The sequence below is a fragment of the Falco biarmicus genome, chromosome 1 (assembly GCF_023638135.1).
Source record: "Falco biarmicus isolate bFalBia1 chromosome 1, bFalBia1.pri, whole genome shotgun sequence".
NCBI classification, from domain to species: Eukaryota; Metazoa; Chordata; class Aves; order Falconiformes; family Falconidae; genus Falco; species Falco biarmicus.
In genome coordinates, this window is record NC_079288.1 from 109,510,076 (window position 1) to 109,535,856 (window position 25,781).

The window sequence follows — 25,781 nt, forward strand, 5'->3', positions numbered from 1 at the left end:
AAAACTACATTCCTACAAAGAGTTCTTTCTGTGCCTCATCTTCAAATAAAGACAGAACATATTGTAACACAGCAACTAAAAATTGACCTGAGACATGAGTGCACTTTAGGGATAAAACCTATTACAGCTCATCAAGATCCGCAACAAACTATTCTTATTTCATTAAGACACTAACCTGTAGAGAAAAGTGGGCCCTTGCCATGGCATGTATAAATGTAAGGATCAGAACGAGCACTTCTTGGAAATGTGGATACCAACATACTCAGTTCACCTTAAAATGTAAGTAGATAGTTATCAACTTTAGGAACTTGTATTACAAGAAAATAATATTTAAATTGCATATCTAACAACATCTCAGATTACTGTAGCTTCTTAAAATGTTAATTAGTTCTACTACTCATCCTTATTTTTGTTATGAATATAAAGTCACTGACACTATTACTTATGGCAGGCTCGCTTTCATGTTGAGTCCTTAATACTTTGTTAGTACAAAGGAATTGGTATTTAGTTATGAAACAGTTAACGAGGCAAAAACAATGATCATTTTTTATTTATTCTGAAAGAAGTGTTTCCAAAATGTTGTGGTTTTTTTTTAATAGAAACAATTCTTCCGGACTATTGTTCTGGAAAAGTTCATTTTCACACAGCATGAATTTGGGGTCACACCTGTGGTGACAGTATCCTTTGCAACTAGAAGTCCTTTTCCTCCCCTGTGGCTATGTCCTCTCATAGTCCGATGCCACCAAGGAGGGAGCTCATTCGAGTCCCCAGAGGAACTCCCGGGAGAATCCCCTGCCCTACGGCACAAGTGGTCAGTGGGTCCCCACGGTGGACTGCACATTCAAAGTGGAAAAAGAAGCCTTATTTTTAAGAAAAAGCTTTCCACCCAGCCAAGTAGACCTTTCCCTCACCACAATTTGTCTGACGGGCTGAAGACAACCGGCCGTATTTAAAAACTTTGCCATTAACGCTTTTGTTTGTGTAAGTTTGCTTTGTGAAATTATTTTTTTTTTCTATTTCACCGCCGAACAACGTGGCTAATGATGGGAAATCACACGCCCGTTCACGGGCGGCTCTGCTCTTGGCTTCAGCCCCCTCAGGGATGGGCGATGGACGAAGGACACGGCATTCCCGTGACAGAGAGCCAAGGCTGCCAATGTAAGCGCCAAGGGCTGGGAGCCGCCGGCACGGAGGTCATCCCCGAAGAACCCCACCTCTGGGGCCACAGCCAGGTCGCCGTTACCGGCGCAGCCGCTCCCCCTCTCCCGCCCGATTCTCAAGTGATTTCCAAGTTACCTTCGAGCTCCTGCCGCGCGCTGTGGGCGGGAAGGGGCCGGGCCGCGCGCTGAGGGCGGGAAGGGGCCGGGGCCGGGGCCGGGCCGCGCGCTGAGGGAGAAGGCGGGGCCGGGCCTGTGTCAGCAGCTTCCCCGCCGCCTCAGGGGTGTGAGGGAGGGCGGGGCCGTCGGGGGCGGAGGGCGGCTGCGCGGCCGCCTCCCCGCGCTGCTGGCGGCCCTGAGGGGGCAGCGGCCGGTGGAGCGGAGCGCAGCGGGCACCGGGAGGGCCGGGGCCGGCGGGCCGGGCGGCCGCGGTGGGTACCCGCGGCTGCGATAGCTGGGTCGAGGGGGGGGACGGCTGCTGGCGGCTGGCTGGCCGTGTACGGACGGACGGAGGGAGGGAGGGAGGGAGGGAGGGAGCGAGCGAGTCGCGGGTCGGGGAGTGCCGCCGCTCCCGCCCTCCCTGCGCCGTGCGGGAGAAGGGCGTCGTAACAGGCTGCCGGCGCGGGAAGAGATGCCGCTCCGCTCTGACCGCCTCCCCGCGCTCCCTTGCAGGCGCCGACCACAGCCTTAAGCGAGCGCTGCTGCGGGGGAGGGCGAAGCTTCGGGCTTCTCAGCTCCATCACCGCCCTGAATGCGCCAGCGGCGGCGTCTCTAGAACCGGCCGGTAGGTCCGTGGCTTATCGAGGCCGCTTGTCGCTGCGTGCCGGGGAGCCCTTCGCGGCGGGGGAGGGGGTGGGCTGGGGCCGCGGAATCCTTCGTGGCGGGTGGGGGCTGGGGCCGCGGAGCTTCCCGGCGTCCTCCCCCGACAGGGTGGGGGGGCATCGACTGTCGTGGCCGCTGTGCCGCGGGGCACGGGGTGCCGGCGGCGCGGGTCCTGCGGTGGGGCGGCGGGCTCTGCCCCCCGCCGGGCCGTGCGGGCATGCTGAGGTACGGGCCCGCGCCCCGACCGCGCTAGGGCCGGGGGGCAGCCGGGCTGGGGGACGCGGGAGGAGGGACAGGAAGGCCGCGCAGAGCGCGGCGGGTGGTGTGGGCTCTGCCCCGGGCCCTCCTGCTCCGCCGACCCTGGGGTGAGCTGGGCTTTTGGTACCGGCGGCACACGCGTGGCGGTTTGCGCCAGCCGGCGGCGAGGAGCTTGGTTTTGCTTACGCAAACCACACAAAGCAACCCCCCGAACTTCTTAACAGAGGCAAACTTTCTGCCTCGTTAACGTTTTTGGAGGGGCAGAAATGAAGTCTGAATGTGTTGGCCTGTGATGAGAAATAGCGTAGGTTTCGCTGGCTTTTTATCTCCTAGCAATCGACACCTCCGCAGACCGCAGCATAATCTCTCTCATATTCTAGATTGTGTCATTCTATTTAAATTGCATGTTTAAAACAACAAAGGCAGTGACTTCATAAGGAACCGCCAGGAGCTGCTCTGTATCCCTTCTGTTTATTAGGGAAACATTTGGGAACCGGTTTGGTTTTGTAGGTGGGATCAGAAGTAAATGTCGGACATGAAAACTGTAAGGTTGGTTGCAGGTAATGTGTCTAGCCATCTTATTAAGGTGTGAGTTTTGGAGAAGGGAATATGAAAGTCTTTGCATGTGGAACTAGCTGGGGCAGTAACCGTGATCAGCTCATGAAGCCTTTTCGGTGGGAAGAGAATACGTTTTATGAAGCTGTATGGTGAAACTGGGTCAGAACACGCAGACTTTCTCCTGGGGGCTGAACCTTGTGTGAGAGCGCTGTTCCTAGGTGTCTTGTTCCTGGGTGTCTTGACTTCCAGGTCATTTGTTTGGGCTCAGGCTAGTGAAGTGATGACATTTAATACCTCAAGTAATGACTCCAGAGCAGGACTACTTTCTGTGTTCGAATTATGCATCAGGCCTCTGAATGGTACTCTGCCTGTGCAAGTCTGTCTTTGGATGACCAGGAGTACGTTCTAAAGACATTTCCACAAGAGTTAGAATCAAAGAGGATACAGATACAAATAGCCAAACAACTTAGTTTGATTCTTGTGCAAGAAATACTGGTGAGGAAGGAGTAAATCTAGTCTTGGAATCTTTTCGTAGTGCAATTACAACAGAACTTGCTACCACTCCTAGTGTTATCAAACGTGCCTATCTGTTCAGCTTTCACATTGGGCATAGGTATTTCATCTGCGGTGTCTTTTTTTATCTGCCAACAAGTACGTCTTTCCATAAACAGTTTTTAAATGTAAGCACCAATTTTAGGAAAGAAAAGAATGACAGCAAGAGATAGAAAAACCTACAGCCTAACTTCTTAAGGTGTTTTATTTCTTGTTTTTAACCTAGCAGTCCTGTTTGATGATTGTAAAAGCATATAACTTGTATTCCTCCTACAATGGGACTTTTTTTCTTCTGCTGTTGCGTGATAGAAAAAAAACCTGAACCTTCTGTAGATGAAGATTTTTGTATTGATTTTTTTTCAATTCACGCTCTATTCTACTCAGTGTGTGAATTGGGGTTTTTTTTGAAGTTAAAGGTGCAGTAAAACTAAATACTTTAGAATACACCAGGTATAAAAGGAGACAGACTGTATCGTAGGGTGTTGTTATAACAGCTTAATTAAAAAAAAATATGAAATCCTGTCATTCTGAGACTTGTTGAGTGGAGTTGGAGGCTATGAGAGCCACGGACTGGAAGACACTTGGGTGGCTGTGGCCTGGACGGGCTGAATGTTAAAGGAAAGTAAGTGTGCAGTACCTCTTTTCACCAGGATAACAGTGTGGGATCCAGTAGTCTATGCACGGTTTCAAAAGCCTTTGAAAGGAAAAATGGGCTGTGGTATGGATGGGTGGTAAATAACTGGTCATCTTGAGCCTGTGATAACTTGTGCATAGCATTGTCATTTTGGATACCTCAAAGAGAAGTAGTGAAGAAGCTTAGGAAAGGGAGGAGGTTGCATTCCTGTGGATGGGAAGTTACCAAGGCACAAACGTTGTGTTTGCCTGTTCTGGTCAGAAGAAAGGTGGTATGCTTCTTCCTTTTTTTTCCTTTATGGTGGGATTTTTTTTCTGCCATGTGATTCTTATAAACCTAGAGTAAGTATGATAGTGAAGAACTGCAAGTTAAAATGCAGTCTTTTTTTTTCTGTTTCCTTTTGAAGAGCACAGCAAAGGAAATATTTTCACTTTTACATGTGGAACAGAAATTATTTGGCACATAGCTATTTTCCTCCCAACTGAAAGCAGGTATGAACAATAATAATTAGCAGTTGTATAGTGCAATAAATCTTCAAAGTGCCTTCAAATCTTAATCAGCAAACCATAATAGCACGCTATTCCTGCAAGAGAGGTAAGTAATTAGACAGATAAAATGAGACTGGGCAGACTCTTAAATGGAGTTTATTGTTGAAGTGCCAGTCAGTTGGACAAAGCTCCTCTTTATCGCTGAAGTCTCTGAATATTGCTGTACGTTAAATGGCTTCAAATGTTTATATGTTGAAATACTCGACAGTGTGGCCCAGAGGGCCTGCTTAATGTAGGCATCCTCTTGTTCCAAGTCCTTTGCAGTTAAGGAGATCTTACACTTAAGTCTCTCTAGTGGTTTTTCAGAGCACCTGTCAAGACTTACTAACTTGAACAAGAGTAAGGTCAGCTCTTTAAAGGGAGTGATTTGCTTTTGAAGAGCTTTCCAGTTTACTTGCGTGACAAGGCTAGAACCTTTAGTCCATTGATGATACTGGTAAAATTCAAAGCGATTTCACCAGGAGTCTGTTAAACCTAAGAGCTTGTAAGTACCGATCCGGCTGCTGCATTTTGGACATTTGAGAGGGAGTGTTGGTTAGCAGCCTGATGCTTGCTCTATCAGTCACACTTTCTTTTCTTTGTTCACAGAAGAATTGGCTGGAATTCTACTGTTTTCAAATGAACTAGTCGGTGAGACAAAGAGACTGAAAGGCAAGTCTTGGGGTAGTTCGTCATGGTGCAGGAAATATTTGTAAGCAGTTGCCCCAAGGTGTTGTTTACCATGGGACAAGTGTGGATGGAAAGCTATGAATACCAGAGTTAAGTTAATGTTGTATGTCGCCAGTTAACTATTAATGAAATCTGTGCATCTGTAAAGAAGGGTGGAACAGAAACACTGAAAGAAGTGTTTCCCAGCCCCACCTCCTCCTGAGTGTAGAGAAGGAAGCGGGCATTTGCAGATGGGAAGGGCAGAAGATGACTCTTCAGTGCCAGGTTTATTTTGTCCGGGCTTCTCTTTCTCCTATGCCAGTTAAATAGCTAGTAAGCAACTAGGCGTATTCTTTGTGCATCATTATCTATTAAAATACTTTCATAAAAGGCAATGAATTGAGTAGGCTGCCTTGGAACAACGATATGCCTTGTGAATTTGAAATTCAATTGCCAGGATAGAGATCTGCTCCAGTTAGCTTATGAAACTCCATAGAAAGAGTCACAGAGGTGAGAAAGCTTTGTTCTCAGGGTTTCATCTGTTGCTCTTTATCTTTTATGTGTAAATTTAATATGCTGCAGAAATGTCTGTATGTAATGTATCAAGAATTAAAGGAACACCCAGTATTAAAACTGCTGATTTTTGATTGCTGGTATTTATAGGGAATCCTGGAGTTTTGCAGGACCTTAAGTGTTATTAAGGATTTGTAGACAAAAGGGTAATGTCAGATTTAGGACTAGGTGTTGTCAGCTCATTGTTCCTGCTTCAAACAGTCTCATTAAATTAGATGAGATGGGGCACTTGGAAAAGATGGTGAAGCTTTGTCTCCCATTTTGTAGCTAGAAGTAAAACACAGGGAGAAGAATCGACTGCCTTAAAAATGATGAAAATTTGAGTGCCCAAGTTAGGAATGATACACAAATCTCTTTGTGAACTAATCTGATGCTGTCGAAAAACATACAGCTTTTTTCAGTAGACTCTGAGGTGAAGACATTTTAACTTCTGTGTGATTCTACTTTGTTGGAGGAAGGACGTGCTTTTCTAGCGTGTTCTCCTAACTCTGCATAAAGAATTTTTTTTGTTCATTTGTTTCTTGAAAATTGTCTTAGTAAAGAACATTTGTCTGTATCTGTGGGAGAGATGGGAGGGAACATCCTGGAGAGCTTGTTGAAATTTTTGAAAGTGAATCTGCAAATGGCATTCGTATGGTGTTGATGTCATCTTTAACAATGTTTGTATGTAGTGTAGGTACTTGGTTTCAGGCACATGTGCGGAGAGGTACCACAGAGGTGGCATATCTGAAGTCTGTTTTATTTAGGAAAGAAAAATAAAATCTTGAGACAAAAGGCTACTTGGGTGACTTTTCTTGAATGATGCTGTTGCTGGTGATTTTTATTTGTGCTGTAAGCTTGAAACTGATGCTGAGTTTAATAGGGAATACTCCTGTTTAACAGCCTTTCTCAAGCAGAAGAACTTAAAAAGAGGCTCTTTCCCATCAGACCTTTTCCTGAAATCCAGTTTTTGTTTGTTGCTCTATAATTTGTTGAGGGGAGAAGGCTGTTGGATCATACAAATTCCTCATGTTTTGAAGGTAGAATGTGCTTTGTATTGTAATGAATGCTTGACTCTTACTGGATAAATCAGTGGAAATACCAAGTTCTCCTGTGTTTCATATCCAGTATCACAATAGCTGTGAAATACTTTTAACTGTGTGTATGTATGTAGGTGCAACTGATGTTCTGTAGCAGCCAGATGACTATAGTCTTACTAGCAGTTTCCAGGATGTCCTGGTACGTTGGAAACCTATCACCACTGCTGTATGTTGGGCAAAACTAAGGATACTAGTTCATTGCAATAGCATAATTATGTCAGTGTATTAGAAATTGTTGCGTTCTCTGTTGACTTCAGTGCTATTTCAGAATTGAGATTGAAAGGATAAAGAGTTGTTAATGTAAATATTTACAGTAAAGTTGTATGCTTGGGAATGTAAGCTTTTCAGAGTCTTCTGTCCATTCCAGTCTGTCTTTATTCATGTAATAGCAAGTGTTGTGCTCAGGTAGTGGGCAGGCCCTCAAAACCTGTTGCAGAGAAACCCCAAGGAACTGAGTGCAAAGGCTTTTAAAGATATTACTGAGTACCCACAGAACATGGCTTATCTCATTATCTCAAGGGCTATAGACATTCTCATTTGCAGCTCCCTGTTTGTGCAGGGGAATTGGTTCCCAGTGATTAACTTTATGTTTCAGTTGAGGATTTTTCCCTCTTTAATATTGATTTTTTAGCATTTCAATAGTGTGTAGATTGGCTCCTGTATTCTCAGGTTTTCGTAGAGATGTGAGTGGCTACAAGGAGGATGTGAAATACCCAATAAACCTGTGACACTGGTGGTTCCAGAGTTTTCTTAGGGTCACCAGGGAAAGGTAATGGGACTTCTCTTATAAAGCCATGTCTGCTGCACAGCAGACGTTCAGAGACCTTGCTGTTGAAATATCAACTGCAAAATTTCAAACTTGTAAGCAACCTTATTCGGTGTTAAATGTTTCATCTTTCTGGATGGAGCTGTTGACTTCTGCTAACTGCTTCTTTATATTGTAATTTTAAAAGATTAAAAGAACTAAAGAGGGGGTCTAAATTAGAGTTTCAAACGTGAAACTGTTAGAAATAGTTGTGCTTCGTAGCAAAGTTGTTCCTGGTTTAAGAGATTAAAGATTTGGACTTGCATATCGCTTTTAAGTAATAGAGGCATGAACAAATGGAGTATATAGATTTTTATTAATGTCTTACATAGGTGGTTAAATTTTATGTAAGTTTTGTACCTAGTTTTCTCATCAGAGTATCAGTACTGTAAAAAAATCTTGCTGATTCTACTTCTCTTGTCACATTTCATCAAGTACAACAGTGTATTATTACTGATTGTACTTGATGATCACTTGTACTTGATGACCATTTGTCTCCAAGTAATTCAGTGTTTCAGAACAGAGAAAAGTTGGAGCAGGGGAAGGAAGTGGATGTTTTGCCATTTAGTATCTTTACTGTAAAATCAACAAGTGGAAACCTTCCTAGTGCTTAGGGTTACGGTCAGTGGAATAATAGCTCACTTTTCCTAAGTCAATGCAAAGCTGTACTTGCCTTCAAATAATTAACTTGGGAGTTTGAATCCCAGGCAAGCAAATTGTCAATACAGTGATACAAGTGCTACTTTTATTCTTTACTTTGTAATGTCAGTGAGTAACAGCAGTATACATCACTGACTGGACAATTGTGTGGTTAGGTTTATGTAGAGTTATCCCTCCAGCAGCCTAACTAAAGATTATATGTAACTTCCTTAATGGTGTGTTTCAACAGGTGATTTACTCTTTTTCTTCTTCAGAGGTTATTTCTTACGGTATTTCTTTCAAGTGCCTTTGTGTGTTTTAACTTTCTCAGTTATTGAGGTGCATTTTTTTTGTTTATGCTTCTGAAGCCAGTTTGCTTTCATCTTCTGTAAGTCTCAAAATTGGACTCCTTTAGATTAATTTGACTTACAGGAAATAAGTGCCTGTATGCATGTACTAATCAGAGATTTATTTGTCAATAAGCTCTCTCTGTACTTTTCAGTGAAGAATTTATCATCTCAGGTTTTTTAGGAGAAAAGAAATTCTGTCCAACCTTCATAGAGATCTTTTAGACTTCTTGTGTATCTTCAGTCATCTTTGTTCTTAAACCAGTGCCCTGCACTTGAAGGAATTTCCTCTTAACCATTTGAAGGAGGATTTCAGAAACACTTGCAGAAGAAGTCATCTTAACTGATTGATTAGTGTCAGATACCTGTACAAGGAGTAGCAGCAAAACATGATAACGTCTAATGAATCCTTCGAAATATTAAAAATTGGCAGTGTACACAGCCTAGAAAAGGAAGGTAGGGGGAAAGAAGAAAAAAAAAAAAAAGTGGGCGCATTCAAGGTATGCTGGGGCACCTTCAGTTCCCTCTAATCCAGGTTTATGGGCCCTGCCACAATGTCCCTATCATCTGATGTGCTGGTGGTGGAGGCTTCTGTTAGCTGAGATTTCTCCCTGATAAAAGGTTGCTCCTGTTTAATGTGGTCATGTTTAATGACTGATGTGTGGCGTGGTTTTGTGATTGATTTGTTTTCTTGGGGTTTTTCTAGGTGGTGGTGTGTTGTTTTTTTTTTTTAGAACCGTTGGTCTTCATCTCTTTTAATTGTAAATTTGTTCAAACTCCAAAAATAAGAAACTTGCCTGGGAAGCCTGCTGTACTGATCCATTTAGTAGGAATTGGAAGAAATAGACACTGTAAGTTTTTGAGGAAACTGCAAGACATTAGATTTATGTTTCCTGAAAGAAGTTTCTTCTAATGCTATTTATTTGGCAAATGTACATGCTTGGAAAAAGGAGCTAATTCTCAAGAACCTTAAATTTTGAACAGCTTAATTTTTCAGCGTGCCCTGTCATTGTAGTCCCTTGAATGACCTTAATAAAGAATTTAAAGATTATCCGATTATAAAGATTTGCTAGCTGGCAGTGATGAAAGTTTGTTTCATCAGCTATATAGAGTCATTTATTGAGTGGCTTTGCAGTTAGGTTATCACATCTGTGGAACGGCCAAATCAGCCTGGAGCTTTAAGCTCATGGGCTAACATGTAGAGCTGAATTACTGAAATAGCTTTGCAGAACTCCTGTATGTCAAGTTAAAATTTGTATGCTCATGATGGTTGTTACAGGACTCTGCTGATTCAGATGTGTGATACATTGTGAAAATTAGTTGGGTTTTTTCTTGTTTTCAGTAGTTTTTGGTATCATTAGATCACACTAGCACTAGTGTTTGCTTTAATCTACTGGCAAACAGTTCCAGCAAGAACAGTTTTCTTGTCCCTTTTTCCTTGCTCCTTGGTACAGTTCTGTCCTCTGTGAATTTGAGGAATACGATATGTAAAGGAAGGAAATGTTAAACCTACTTTTAGTTGTTTGTCACAAAATACTAAAGAAAACACTAAAAAAGTTTTTATTACCATGTTGTAATTTTATTTGCATGTGTTGTCTTCAGAATAGCAATATTTTATGTGCTGGAAGATTGTTTGGATTTGACAGTGTGGTGGCAGAAGAAAACGTTCTGGTTTTGGTAGCTGCAAACATTTGCTGCTGGGTGGCTGGTAAAAGTCAGGTGACTGAACCATTACGGGGTCCTTCAAGACCCTTAGCACATTCTTCTCTAGTGAAAATTGCGAAGGTAGGTTACTGTATTCATGGCAAACAAAAGAAACTGCTCTTTATGAACTGCTTAGTTATAGCTGTGTTACTGGAACAATATGTCATGTGGATTAAAAGTGTAAATGTGTTCAGAAAGGGATTAGAGAAATTAAAGTCACAGACCATTAGTGACTATTAGATTTGACTGAGCAGCTCAACAGCTCAGGAACTCAATAAACTGGTGATTGCCAGGGGAGGATGATGGGAGAGGTGACCTGATCCACAATAGTACTTCTATTGAACATTGCTTAGGCTTCTGAATACCAACAGAAGTAGAAAGGTCCTCCAAGCTGAAAACTTCTGTAATCTTTTTTTAAAAAAAGCTTTATTGGAAATTTTCCGTGATCTGCCTTTTTTGAAGCTTGTGTCCCCCCGCATGGGCTGACTTGTTGTTCAGAGGGGAACCCTAGGAACTGAAAGAATCCAAACACTGGGAACTGCTGTACTGGCCATGAAAGTCTGTATTACAGCAGCGTGTTGGTAGCAGTTAGGTCAGTGCTCTGGATTGGAGACATCAGCAGTGGTCATGGCTGTATCTGAAAGATGGGAGATGTTTCCACGTAGCTGAAGAAATATAAATGGGATGTTGAGCTGTCTCATTCAAGCTGCAGTTCCTTGCTTGTTTTTTCATCCTTTCTGTCATGGAATCCTTATTCCCTTTTCTTCAGACCCCTTAAGGAGGGACTAAATGATGGATAGTCGGGTCATCAAGGGAATTAATTTTCACACATACAACTGTAAATACAGTTGCTCAGGAAGAGAGGACACAAATACAGGAACACCTTCATGGTATCACAACATCTTGGTTGCAGTATTAGTTAATGTTGGAGGAAAGTGAAAATATGCTAGTTGATGAAATAATGAAATAGAATATGTAAGTAATTGTAATTTTAAATGGTATCATGTGAAAAGCACAACATATAACAACTTGTGGAGACATAAATAGTTTGATTTCTTTTAGAAATGAGAAACATGTTACTTAAGAACTGAAGGGCATGAATGATAAAAGGCATTCTTTTTGTTCTTGCTTGCCTCAACATCAGATTCTTGTTCTCTGTTAACACTAGGACGTGCTGTTTTGCTCTATGTACTCTTTGGTCTTGCATGCTGAAATAAGCATAAGATAGTCAAAAAGAGCATTTTTCAGTGCAAACCCTTTTGTTTTTTGATATTGTCAGACACTGACTGAGTTTGTGTCTTTCAGTACTGAGTGTTAAAGAGCAGAATAGAATCAGCAAATTACATTTAACGTCGTACGTGGAAATTTCCCTGGTGCCTGCACAGCGTGGAGTATAGTTTGCAATATTATAGAAAATATTTTTGAGCTTGTCATTAACTAAACTCTTTGATATATGCATTAATTCTCACTGATTCTGTCCCACCCATTGCCTTTGCTTTGAAAATACTAAAGAACTGAAGATCACAGAAATTAACTTTTCACCATAATACGAACTGCTGGTTGGGAAGTCTGCTGATGATGCAAAATCTGTTTGTTCTGCTTCCCTCTTCAGTGGTTTTGGAGAAGTCTAATAGAAACTACTGCCTGTCTAGACTTTAATAATTTATATATAAATTTACTTTTTATGTAGACAACATTTGTTTCAAGGCTTTTGCTGTTTTTTCAATGATAGGCTATAAATGCCAGTTAAAAAAACAAACAAACCAACAAACAACACAATTGTCATGCCAAGAAGTATTATGCATCTAGTAAGAGCGATTGCTTTTTATAAGAGTTTTGGAACCCTGAGGTATACTGTCTTTAAGTGGTTTTCAAAGAATTCATTGAACTAGGATTTTTCTGTGTGACAAAAGCTGTAATTAGTGACCAGTAGGGTCTTTGATATGGAGCAACTGTAAATTGTGTGACTCCTGAGTGGGGAAAGTTTGAGTTTCCTTCTTCCGTCTCCCCCATCTGTTGCTTGCAGAAACTGGGCGGGGAGTTTGTTGGCTGTTTGTAGACTCTTGGTATAAAATAAAGGGTGAAGTCTTAAGCCACTTTCACAGAAGTCTGATTATTGTTGAAGATGATCACTAAAAAATTGGAGAGGTTGCTCATCAGTGTGATAAGAGGTGAAGGCTAGGTTAGTACCAGCTGTCTTCAGTGATTTTTTTTTTTTTTGCTAAACCTCAAATTTTTAATCTGTAAATCTGTACTTTTTAAAATGTAGCATGTGAGTGGTTCTACGCATTTATTTCCCCCTAAATGACTGGGGTAATATTCAGCCTCTAGTTAAGTGGATGGAAAATGGCCACTAGTGTAAAACAAATAATAAAAATACTCAGGGAGGGAAAAATACATTGGAGGAAAAAGTGTTTTTCTTCTGTAATTGATTAGTCATGGTCCACAGGATGCCTTGGTTTGCTAGCAAGACCTGACATCTGTACTGATTTTTTTTAATTTATTTTTCTTATGCAGAAGTTTCCAATGCCCCTTTGTCTGTAAATTGTGTATTTCTGCCTTGGCTAAAACAGTGTGTGTATGCTTTTGTGCAAGTATGCTTTCTTTCTGTTTTCTCTCCACTATCTGATGAAGTCTTGGTTCTGGCTTCTGTGCTTTTGCACAGGGGTATCTATGGATTATTCCTCCCACTGTGGACTGAGTCCTGTCCTGTCATTGAGATTTAAATCTCAAGATGATAAAATGTTCCCTCTCCCCCCGATTAATCTTTTTTTCCTCCTTGCCTCCTTTGATTAATATCAAATTGAGTGGTGAACCCTTGATGCTTCTCACTGATTGCTAGTATTAATCTTTCTCAGGTAATTGTATGCAGCTTGAGGTAAACAAATACATCTGGTCCAGTTTGATAATCTATCATTCAAATTCAGTAGTTTATAAGAAAAGTTCATAGAAAATGCATGGTAGCAAGACAGCATATATCAAAATCAAAAATATTTTTGAACTATTGATAAAACATTCTAAAGTTTTGAAGTCCGTTTCAGACTACTGCCCAAGTGCTTTTTTAAAGCCTTACATTTATGAATTTTATACATGCTGTGTCAATGAATAATCTCTCACTTCTTTTTCAAAGAGTTTTATTTATCAGTAGAAGAGCTTCAGCCCATCTTTTTTTGTTACACAGAATTCTGAATTTTTTTCCTAAAAGCAGCACTCTCTTAGAAGTTTATGCCATTTGTATACTGAAAAAGCAAATAAATAAAATGGGTATGTTATAAAAAATACTAAGTTTGCAAGACTAAAACTCTAATACTATACTTAGGACTGGAAGAAAATTTGGATTGTTGTAAAAGTTCTAGCCGTGCGTGGAAAGGATAAAAGTTAACATGTTGTATACAGATCATATTGTATATGACTTGAGCTCTCAGGTTTTGGAGGGATGACTTTTTTTTTTTACTTCAGTGTGGTGTGTCTGCTTATTTTAGGTGGTTCTAGTTAGTGTTTTCTTGGGTCTCCGTGAAATGAGAGTTACAGGGTTAAGCTGCTGTACATTGAATTATCAAATTGGTTGAGAAGGCAGGAAAACTGGATGCATTCTTTAACTGGTCTATCTCACTGTGGTCCAGCTGCATCCATAAAAGATTCAAGTGCTGTTATATTATCCTTCTATTCTCCTTTCACTTAATTCCTCACTAGGGCAGTGGGTTCAGAGGTTAATACAACCTTGCACTTCCATTCCAATACAGCAGGTATAATTTGTACATGGGCATTACCTGCGTATGTCCTCAGTCTGACTAGCTCTCCATTACTGTTCATAAGAATGTTCTTAAATGAAAGGAAAGGTGATGATGTGCCTTGCTTTCTTCTCAGTTTCTAGGCCCGTAGAGGAGAATTTTCTGCTAGTTTGTCCTTTTATGCAGCCAAGGGTGTAATATGGCTCTTTGTCCTGTAACTCTATTAATATGAATGCATTTATCATCCAGACAAAGCAAAACTTCCCTGAACTCGGTTTTTTGGCGACAGCGGGCTTGGCATTGTCATGGGAGGAGGTGCTGCTATCTTGTTTTTCCTGTTTTTTTGGCAATGCCATCTTATGTAGCTTGTTCTGTCCTGTAATCTTTCCAAGTACCAAAATATTACAGAGCACAGATAGTGATCAGCTGGAGTCTTTGTCCATTCTAGTGTGTGAACCTAAATCAAATCTATCTAGCACATCATGGACTATCTCTCTGTCTTTACTATAGATCAAGCAGTCTGTTTTGTCTGGAAGGTCTAGTTAAGAGTTCTGTAAATCACCTTTGCAGATTTTTTATGTTGCTATCAAATTATACTGAAACTTCTGTCCTTTGTGGTAAGGGTCCTTTTTACACTCTGAATCCCATTCACTTTCTTGGCTCAGAAACCATAAGCTTTGTGAGATTTTGGAGCTGGGCAGCAATAGCAGGTAGAGGAATGCCTTGTGAAAGAGAAATGGCATGTTGTCCTATCTGAAAGGAAAAGGACATCACATCACCTTTGAGGGCAGTTAAGTCATGGAGAATATCATGGCAGTAGGACCAAATAAATTATGTGTAGCCTCTATTTAAGATGAATCATAAATTGAGTGTGTGTTAGAGATTTGTTCAAGGGGCTGTATAGTCAATTTAACAATTGTTAAGTTGTAAACAGCTTATTGAATCATGTGGTATGTAATTATATATTTTTCTGAAGTGTGGTGAGCGGAGTGACAGGCTGAGGGATTCTAGTTAACTGATCAGGTTCTGATTAACTTGTATAATTTTGGTACAAAGCCATATGTTGCTGTGTCAGCTCATGTTTTGGAGCAAGATCATGGTTTCCTAACCATAGGCATTCCAAGTCTTCAAGTGGCTTTGTCTACTAATTAATCTGGAGCTAAAACTTGCTAATTGCAGGATTTAAACTAGATGGTATAAACTGCTTGGAAAGGCTTTGGCCTCCATAAAGGGCTCATTTAAAAAGCAAGCATCCATGACCAAAAAAACTTCATTTTGTGTGGAATCTTTCAACTGATAGGTATCTCTGGACATGCTGCTAAGTTACTTGGTGATAGTTGTCACATGGATTGTACTGTTCTCAGTACTTGGTCTACCACATCTACAGACTTGAGTGGAGCAGATGGGCAAACTACGCAAACTTTTAAATACGTTATCAGTTGGAGGAAATGGATCAACTATGGATGGTTGGATAAAAAGAGCCTGCCTTTAAAGAAATAGTGTTTATTCAATATCTGCAAGATGGTGGTGAGTAATATGCTTAGAAACTAATCTGCTAAGGACAGACTTCAACAGAGAACCTAAACAACCTGAGAGCCTGAAAAATACTGGAATATGGAAACACCAGCAGCAGATGACTGAGTTTTGAGAAATCCTATAGTGAACCGGTAGAGAGTAATATCTTTCCTATAAAGCTTGTCTTCCTCTTTCTGGACAATGAGTCTGTTTTGCAACATGAAAGTATACACTGCATGTTTTCTGTGTCCTCAGATTTTTTATCTGCCCTGAAAACTGGTTACTGGTTGGGAGTGTGTATGCAGAGAATATGTACAATGTCAGTCTTAAATTGATTTCTGTATGCGTGAGTATGAAAGGAAGTGCAGAACAAATGGATCTGCAATTTGAGAGGACAGATGATCACCTCAGCTGTGATAGATTGTTTGCCTGGGGCAAGCAGATGATAGGCAGAAGGAGTTTCCATGTTTGCACTGTGTGCATCTGGCTTAGAACTGAATTATTTTTTATATTAGCCAGTTGGGTTTTTTTTTTTCATTATTGGTTTCACAGAATACTGTTTAATATAGTTCATGTCTGGACCTTGTTCGTAGCTCACCTAAATTATGTTACAGTGATGGGTTCTCAGTTATGGGGTGAAAAAAAAGAGATGTATCCTGTTCAAAGACAATATTAATGAATTCCCAACAGTTTTCTCCTCAGCTCATCATCATCTCAGGAAGGGGAAAAATGTTTTATAACACTTGAAGAGCAGCTAAGTGTTTTCAAGAAGTAGCACTTAAACAGGTTACTTTCCCACCCCCACCCCCCCTGGAAAGTTAGTCACTTATAGAGAGAACGACTTGCCATGAAGCCTCTTATGAGGACAGGTGTATACGCAGATAATGAATGCTGTTGAAATGCTTCTTAAGAAATGGTTCTACCCTTTAAGACCCGTTAGTGTCTTGCAGTACCATGCATGTAGAATAAAGAGCTGGTTTCTGGACAGATGGAGGTCTGTTACTACAGTTGCAGCCCATCTGCTGGTATTAAATCTGGTTTTACAAATGCTTACAGAATCTTACTTTAAATCTGCGTTGGTCAAAACCTTTAATAAGCTTTAGAGTCCCTCTAACAAGGCTATCAGATAGTTGATGTTGACTTAGCAAGATACATCAATGTTCCTGCCCCATTAAAATTCTGTTTGTCCTTCAGGGTTTTTCCTCTGTCCTGCAGCAGAAACATAAAACAAAAGTGAGTTGTTTGGTGTATGTGAAGTATACTCATGCAGACAAATGCACATATACATTTTTATATAGATAATTGGTAACATGATACATTCATATGTATATGCACATATACATGTGTGGGGACACGCACACTTTATCCCGTGGGTGTGTGCCATGAAAAGCACATTCTTCCTGAAGGCTGACATAAAGTTCAGAAAGCTGAGTATGTAATATCACTTGCCAGTGCTTCTCATTTCCTTAAATTCAGTCTGTCTTCATTTAAGGCAGTAGCCTATCATTTGTTGCCTTTCTAATTGCTTTGTGTAGGAACAGTTATTCCATGGTCAAGTCAAATCCAACCAGCTGCCTGTTCACATCTCTGCTGTTCCCTCAGAGTGTATGGATTTCCTGATACGGGCTCAATATGACAATGGGTTATAGTCAGGTATCTCTCTTGAAGAGGTAGTTCACTTGGAAGTTGGTTCTCTCTTGGAATTTTATGAAGTTGCTTTGTAAATTTAGTCAGTGATTCTTACTGCTTAAAATTTCCTTAGCATAAATCTTTGTACAGATTTTCACACCTGACTGGACAATATATCGTAGACCTTTTTAATTGGCATTTTTTGGCATATAAAAAGTATACATCTCATGCCTTGTTACTACCATGTCTTGAGTAGAAAAAGGCTGGCTGGCTAAAAGGAAAATTACTTCTTTTCTGCTGCAGAAGAGTGAAAAAAAATCAGTGTTCTGAGTAGGGCTTGATACTTGCTACTGTGCTTGAATTAGTGTTTTCTTGAACTCATAGATAAGTAGAGCAAGCATCTCTCAGCTTACGTGTTGGTCCTAAAGATACAGCTCTTGCGTGTACAGTTCTTGACAGCTGAAATGTAGGCCTATGTTCAGTCTTGTCTGGTTTTCAGGGTAGAAATTCAGACTTCTACAATAAGAATTAGTCATCACTTGTGTGAGTAATATCGTTGCTCCCGGACAGGTGAGTTCACAGATAAGATATCCATTGTGTCATCTAGCTGCAGACCTTGTGATGTTCTGTTCTTTATGCTATATCTCCCCTTCCCCCTCTGTGCCCCCCCCCCGAAGTGAACCCCCAAAAAAGTAACTGTCTGAGCAGGCAGCATACTTCTGGTGGTTGTTTTTTTTTTTCGCCTTAATCTGCCTTTTTTTTTTTTTCCTCCCCTGCTGAAAATCCTGGGATTCTGTGGTGTTGCCTGTGTTGTAGAACCTATGCAGTTGCTTAAAGAAGTTTGGATTCCAAAAAGTTGTGAATGTTACTCTCTTGAGCATCAAAGACTGCAGAATTGGTACAAGATAGACCCTCTAGATGGATAATGTCCCCAGGCATCCTGAAATTTAAGAACACGATCACTTCTTCCTCCAGTTGTAGGGCTGCCTCAGAATTGTTCCTGACAGTTACGAGGAATTAAAACATCATTCAGGTTCATGGCTGTGGAGAGTGTTGTTATTCAGGGGATGGTCCATCTCCATCAGTAGTTGTTTAGACTCTCATCAGCTGTTTTCACCAAGATGAAGTCATAAGCAGAAGGAACCGAGTGGGGAGGTAGATTGGCCTAGGGCACTGGGTAAGAAAGGCATTGGACTATCTGTAGCAATCAATTAGCTGAGGAGATTATTTGCTAAGTGGTAACTTTTTAATTGATTGGGGGTGGTTTGTTTTGGGTTTTTTCACTTCCATAGCAGAAAAATAAATGTACAAGTGCAGTTCTGTGGAAATATTGGTAGGTGGGGTGATCCATGTGGGACCTTGTTAGCTCTCATAGTATGTGTACTTGGGAAAAAAACCTGTGTTGTAGTAGTGCAGCTTCTTTGCCTGTCTGCAACTAAGGTAAAGCAGTGCTGGAGGAATCAGATGTGTCTAGATGTCATTTTCAAACTTGTTCTGTTACTTGGCCAGTTTTTTCTTCTGTTGTCAGATACTGTTTCCTTTCCAGGCAGGACATATGAAATAACTGTTTGTATGAACTGTCCTCTGGATACTAGAGGTTCATTGTGGCTGAGTACACAAGTTATGCTCCCTGCTAACAGATTGGTTTCTTGTGAATCTGCAGAGGAGCTGCTTTCAAACTGAAAACAAAGAAATTGTTTCTGGAATTGGTACATTAGATCATTCAAACTATGGAGAAATTGTTTTGGTGCCCTAGTAATCTTTTCTACTAATTCCTTTTTCGAGAATGTCTGGTAGTCACACATACGAGGCTGACAGATTATTTTTTTTTTGCACACATCCATCCTTCTCCCACACACAGGAGGAAGAAATCCAAAATCCAAAATGAACCCCACAGTTCAGCCACCTAACAACAGCAAAAGACTTTTGTTGAAGGATTGTACATCAATATATAGGATTACAATCTGGTTTTGAAATAAGATGTGGTGGGGTCAGTCTTTATACTTATTAAGAGTATGTTGACTTTAACAGTGATTTACAAATTACTACAATCCTAACATTTTTCTTTATTGCTTAAATTGAGGGGTATTAAAGTTATTTTCCCAGATATTTTAGCATATTAACATCATGATATTTCTACACTTACCTGAAGGTCAGCAATTTTCTGCATTTAAAAAAAAAAAAAAAGTTGCAAAGCTTCCTGACATTGTCTTTCTCTTTCTAATACTGCACCTAAGAAATTTGAGGACTCTTACTCTCTTGGCATATGATGCTTGGTTTCCTGCTGATCCAGTTGTGCTGCCTTCATTTACCCTGGTTATTACATTGCTGCAAGGGGCTGTTGTACTGAGAAGAGACATTTATAAAGCAAGGTACCATTCTCTGTTACTGAGACTGTAAGGATTAATATCTAACAGAAACTGAACCCCTCTGTACTAGAGAATTTATCTAAGGTAGTAAAATTCGTATCACTTCATTACCACAGGAGAGAGCTTAAGCTAAGCTTTAAAAAAACCCAGTCTAGAGTAAGTTTATCCATTAGGGAAGTTATCTGTTGAGCAATACTGGCTTAATTTGTACCTGTTAAATTAATCAAACTTACTTCTAGTCACTGAGTTTCTAGTGTGTGGCAGTGTATGTCTTGGTGTTAAGTATTTGATCTTTACTCTTCTCATGTTGGGGACTGATTATAAAGAAATCCATCTTTGTAACGATATGAAAAAGCAGTTACTCTGTACAATTGTCATACTTGACTTGCTTATCAAAGCCTCATTGTCTTACCTGTAGATACCTTTAAAATGTCACAGATGGTGGGAAGTAGTACTTAATAATTTAGAATAATGCTTCCGAGTGACTCAATGATATTTAAATCATGTGTGTGCTACTATTTCTGCTCCTCTGACAATAACTTTCATTCCCTCTTGAGCAAAGGCTGCAAGTGAATGATAGACTTCAGTCATGACCTTTTAGTAGTATATGAGGGATGCATAGCTCTTGTATGCAGCAATGGAATAATTGCTGGACTAAAGCTGGAGGTGTCATTCTTAGTTTTGCTCACCATAGTCTGTCCCTGCCATGGTGACAATGCATGTCACACATACAGACCTAGCAACAGTTGTGTACCCCAGTGTACTTGATGAAGAGCATTACTACCACTCTGCACCGAAAAATATTGGTGCAGAAGGATGCCAATGAAGGCACTTCCGTCAAGACTGCTGCACAGTCTGGAATTTGTCTGCCATAAGTGAAGTTGTAGGATAGACAGTACATTGCTACATCATGAAGTTGTGTTGTCAATAGTAAGACACGTTTTGCTTGTGATTATTTTATGTCATTAAAGAGTTTCATCTGATACGTATGAACAAGGGTATTATTGATCAATCTGCTATTTGAAAAGTGTTTGTGTTGCCAAGCTGGTTTGCAGTCCTGAAATTTCTGCTTTTCCATTTATATAGCTTGTCTTAGTCACAGGTCCTCTGTTCCTACTTAGCAATTAAAATGAAAGTTGCAAGTATGAGAAACGCACCAAGGAGACATGCCTCTCAGAGGTGGAGCAGATCAACAGCAAAATAAGGGAGTTGCCCAAGGATCTTACACTGACAATTAGGCTAAGAGAGGGATGCAAGAGTCATGCCCCGATTTATGTGGATTAAGCTGACTTTGTAGTGATAATTATATACTCTTCTGAATAAAATTTTAATATCAGATGTGAAACATCAGCTACCCTGATGTATAAATTGCCTAGAAAACATGACTTTCATGATTATTATATACATTTTGGACTGGATTTACTAGTTTGCCTTACACAAAGCCTCAGATAAACAGGTTTATCTGGTTCTGGTGATAGAGAGACAGAACAGCAAGGGAGGGATTCAGCAATAACCCTTGCTTGTCTTCCATTGTGAGTTTAGTCCAATGCCAAAAGCTGATTTCTTTCCACCTTCCAGGAAAGAAAGCAAGTGCTTCTCAAGTAAAATAAACACTGCTTGCCCTGGAGGTACAAGCCAAGATTCTCAATACGTCACATTCTTCTGTCTTCCAGACGTGGGAATACAAGACTGGTTTAAGGCTTTGGAAGGAGAAATGCTAACATCTGTTACAGTGAGTGTGAGAGCATTGCTATATGCTCAAATAAAAGGCCAACAATGCTCTGTACTTCTGGGAGTGTCCTTATGTTCTTTGTGTTCTATCGCAGATTTGAGCTAGTGTCTGTTCCTTTACTTAGGAAGCTTGAGTTCAAAGCAGCAAGCTATCGGTTTGAAGAGGAGATGCAAGTTTAAAGAAATTTTCTTGATGTAGTTTGAGGACTGGCTCAGGAGCATGGGACTGTTTTGCTGACATTTCATCCTGTCTGCCTGCAGGAGCGAAAGACGGGAACATGGAAAGAAAAATGTGAGTGGAAAAAGCTAATCTTTTCCACAATGCAGGAGAGGGAGAAAGGAAGTTCTTGGGTGGTCTCTACTGACCTTTCCAAAATGGAGGAGGAAGGAATAGTGCTTACACTAAGATAATATTATCAAATAGCTGATTGAACAAAAAGAACCATGGATGTGTGTTTGTTTGCAAAAACTTAGATCCACGTGATTTTTAGCAGCTATTTAGAGACTTAAAAAAAGAGAGGGGAGAGGGGATTTGCATCTTGTGAGGCTTTTTGTCCCATCTATTTTTAGAAGTGAAAAGTGGTCATGGCACAAGGGTTTCTTTCTTTATCCTTCAAGACAATAAATGAGAATAATGTGTAGTAATTAACTTGAGAGCAGGATTCTAAAAATAAAATAAAGAATTCTTTAAACACTTGATTAGCTTGTGTATTTACCTTGATTATGTGTTTGACTTGAATATTTGCAAATAATGCCTTATTTTGTGGACAGCCAGTGTAAATTGGACCTGCAGCTATAGGAAACCACATTTTACATGCACACATCTAAGCATGTGCAGATTTCAAAATAAGATTTCAAAGACTGTTGAAGCACAAGCTTTCTAACTTGGCTTCAGGGTTCTGTACTTGTTTCAGCAACAGTATTATTGGGGATAAACTAATTGATATATGCATTCCAGGTCTTCTTCAGGGGTGTAAGATGTGGGTCAATGTAAATAAATAGGATAGATGCCAGCATTCTGAAATTACAGGGTATGGTAATGACTCTAGATGCTTAGGTTCTGAAATGGGAGAGGTCAGACTTTCAAAACTGCTCAGGTAAACTTCAGTTCAGTTTCATTGGGATTTGTGTGCATATTGAGTGTTGTTAGAAAAGTGTCAGTGTTTTATTTTTAGGCAGCTAATCATGGCTTTAGAAATATCAAATAAGTATGAGATACTGCAAACAGTTAACTAATGTTCTTAAAACACAGATTTTGACATAAAGTTTTGGTTCTGAAGTTATGTCACAGGAGAATATGCTGATGCAGAAGGTGAGGGTGAAAAAGCAAGGGATATGTGTTACTAAAACCAAACCGCAAAGTTGTCAAGCAGTCGTTGAAGCAGTTTATCTTTTTGACTATCAGTCTGTTTTTAATTTTTCTTACAACATTGGTGATGATATAGTCTTTGTTAAACACAGTTGTAGCAATAGCTGCTTAATACTTCAGTTGGCAAGAGTTGAATAAAATCTGGAAAGAATAGGCCATTCAATGCGTAATGGCAATTTGAAATGCATAAGGAGAAAAGTTGGTGGCTGGGGGAAATGCGAATTTTGAGCATTTAACTTATGTGCTGCATACGTAATTAAAAAGCAAGACGTATTGAAAACTTTGCAAGCTGTAGGGGAAAAACATATACCTTGCAAATAGTCATTTTGACAATATTACTTGCTGTGAGAGGCTGGTCCTGTCGTGTTTTCCCTCTTACCTTGGACTGAGGGTGTGGCAGGCTGCTTTATGGGCCATCTTGGCATTGCCTGGGTGTTCCATAGGTGTTGTGCTTTTAACACAGGTTCTTGGGACTGTAGAGTGTAGGAGCAAGGAGGTTACTGAGCTTCCTTTACAGGCAAAAGGCAGAAGTACTCATCCCACTCATCAGGGAAGTGTATAAGCTGTCTGCCTTTGAGGGAGGAGCTGTCAGTTAGTCCTCCAGAGGTAAACAGGCTCTTTGAAGGAAGTGTTTGAGATACGGGAGAGGCCCTTGGCTTAAGCAGCTTGCTTTCTTGGAACTGTGCTGCCTATATGGCTTAGGGCTGAATGGCATGGAGGGTGAGAAATTGCACTCAGGGCTTGTTGATACAAATGATTTCCACCTGAATTTACTCTCTTGTCCTGGAGCAAAAAAGAGCTGCCTCCACATGAGGCAGCTGTTTTCCTGTGGAAATTGTATTCCTGTATGGTCTAGGAGTAAATTCTGTCCCAGAGCAAGCAACTTGAAAGCAATTGTGTCTGTGCTTCTCCAGTGTTAACTGTTTTAATTTGTATACTGTTTTCCTGCATTGTGTTGTGCTCTCTGCTGTGTGAATGGCCCTTTTTGGATGTTTTGTGGCAATGTTCTTGTGTGGTCTTTGTATGTATGTGGGTGTATGGGGAATCCATGCCTTTGGAGTTCGTACCATCTAGCCCTTTGTGCCTCCCAATCGTGTCTGCAACTGGACTTCTTGCCCCACCTGGAACACTGTTCAGCTCTGGGGCCCCCAACATAATGAGGACATGGACCTGTTGGAGCAAGTCCAGAGGAGGACCACGAAGATGACCAGAGGGCTGGAGCACCTCTCCTGTGAAGACAGGCTGAAAGAAATGGGGCTGTTCAGCCTGGAGAAGAGAAGGCTCTGGGGAGACCTTATAGCAGCCTTCCAGTACCTAAAGGGGCCTACAAGAAAGCTGGAGAAGGACTATTTACAAGGGCCTGTAGTGATAGGACATGGGGTAATGGCTTGTAACTGAAAGAAAGTACATTTAGGTTAGATACTAGGAAGAAATTCTTTACTATGAGAGTGGTGAGACACTGGAACAGGTTGCTCAGAGTAGTTGTGGGTGCCCCCTTCCTGGAAGTGTTCAAGGCCAAGTTGGATGGGACTTTGAGCAGCCTGGTCTAGTGTCTGCATTTTACTTGGAGTTTTGTGATCTGTCATTTTAGGCCATTACTGTTCAGCTTTCCTGAGATCCACACACCCTCTCTCCTTGGATTAGCCCCTCTTTGCTCACTTGAAGTCAGCTAAAAGTTTACCCTTAACAGAGAACTCCACTCTTTTCTTTCCTGCATTTTTTAAGAGGTTGCTGTTCTTAGTCTGTTGTCCCCTGTTGCAGTCACCCACCTTCCTTTTTTCTGAGTTCTTAGCCATAAGAGTTTAAATACTTATTTAAATGGATTCATTTTAATTGTGAAATGAACATTATACAACTATATAACCACGTACGTAACTGCAATTAGAGGGCTAAGATGTGAAGACAGGCAGTCTGTGTTGTTTTGATAAGGTGTTCTACAAAAGCTTTGCATGTTTTTCTCTTACATAAATTACTTGATCCTGTAATTATGTTGCAATTTATCAAAATGTTCAGGCATTTCACAAAACCAAAAGCTGTTGTATGTTTTGAGCACTTGACACTTTAGCTTCTGTATTCACAAAGGAACCAGACATTATTGAAGGCTCCCAGAACCTAAGGAGACAGCAAATGTGGAAGAATTGTGCATTGCAAACATTATATATTTTATAAATTTCTCCTTTCTCCTTGTGAATAACATCAGTTGCAAAGAAACTAGTGGGAAAGAGGTATATTTTGAGCCAGGCACTTTCACTGTCAGCTTCGTTGTCTTAAATTAGTGGTGCCTGGCTGCTAACAGGTGGACTGTACAGATGGAGAACTCTTGCCATGCATTTGCCTGCAAACACCTCACCCCAGCTTGCTTCATTCAGTTCCTCAGTAGCAGAGAACAGTTTTGTGGAAGCCTCTTTAATCTTCATAACCAGTGTGTTGGTCTTCTCTTTGCTTTGACAGACAAGTGCTGCAGCTTCAAGGTAGTTTTGAGGAAGAAAACCAGGAAAAGTTACCAAAAAGTTACTGAAACAGATACACTTCAATGAGTCTTGCTCAAATTCCAACTTGTGCTTCTTTGCATGTGGGTGTATGTTGTAATGATTGATGCTAGTTTTTGAAAGCTCAGGCGAAATACAACAAATATGAAATGTTTCGGGTTTGGTGTGTTGTGATGTTTGCTTTATTTGTCATGCTATTGCTGTCTAATATACAAGCAGGTCTTGTTGCTTGCATTGCTACAAGTGAGGCCTGCATGGCTGTGTGCATATTAATACACTTCTTACTGTGATCATTAAATCGTTTTCTGTAGGATTCTTTTACTGTATGTAGTATGTTGGGGAGTTTGAGCAGACATGCTTATGGTCTTTGTAGCGATAGGGAATCGGATTATATCTGCTATGGAACAGCCCACACAATTATTTAATCACAGCTGAAAGGAATCAGGATTTTTGCAGAATGGGAAAAAGGGGAGTGGCTAAGAAGCATTTTGGGAGAAATGTTTGGTGTTGTTATGCTCGGCTTACTTCCTTTAGAATATTTAGCACAAAAAGTTTTCATTTGCAGTTCATATTTTTTTAATCCCTAGGAGAAGATGAGGTCTTCTATTCAGAATAATCCGTTTT

The 25,781-nt window shown here is 40.7% G+C and overlaps 1 protein-coding gene across 5 annotated transcripts in view; it reads left to right on the forward strand.

The window, feature by feature from the left end:
- Positions 1-1,515: 1,515 nt before the first annotated feature.
- PTPN13 (protein tyrosine phosphatase non-receptor type 13) overlaps positions 1,516-25,781 on the forward strand; it is a 126,459-nt gene continuing 102,193 nt past the window's right edge. For 2 of the 5 annotated variants that reach the window (XM_056359679.1, XM_056359713.1), the window contains exon 1: positions 1,792-1,941. The gene's annotated coding sequence lies outside the window, so the exon portion shown is untranslated. Of the gene's footprint in view, positions 1,589-1,791; positions 1,946-25,781 lie in introns of those variants that run through there. The other 3 variants (XM_056359694.1, XM_056359685.1, XM_056359703.1) reach the window with 3 other exon arrangements.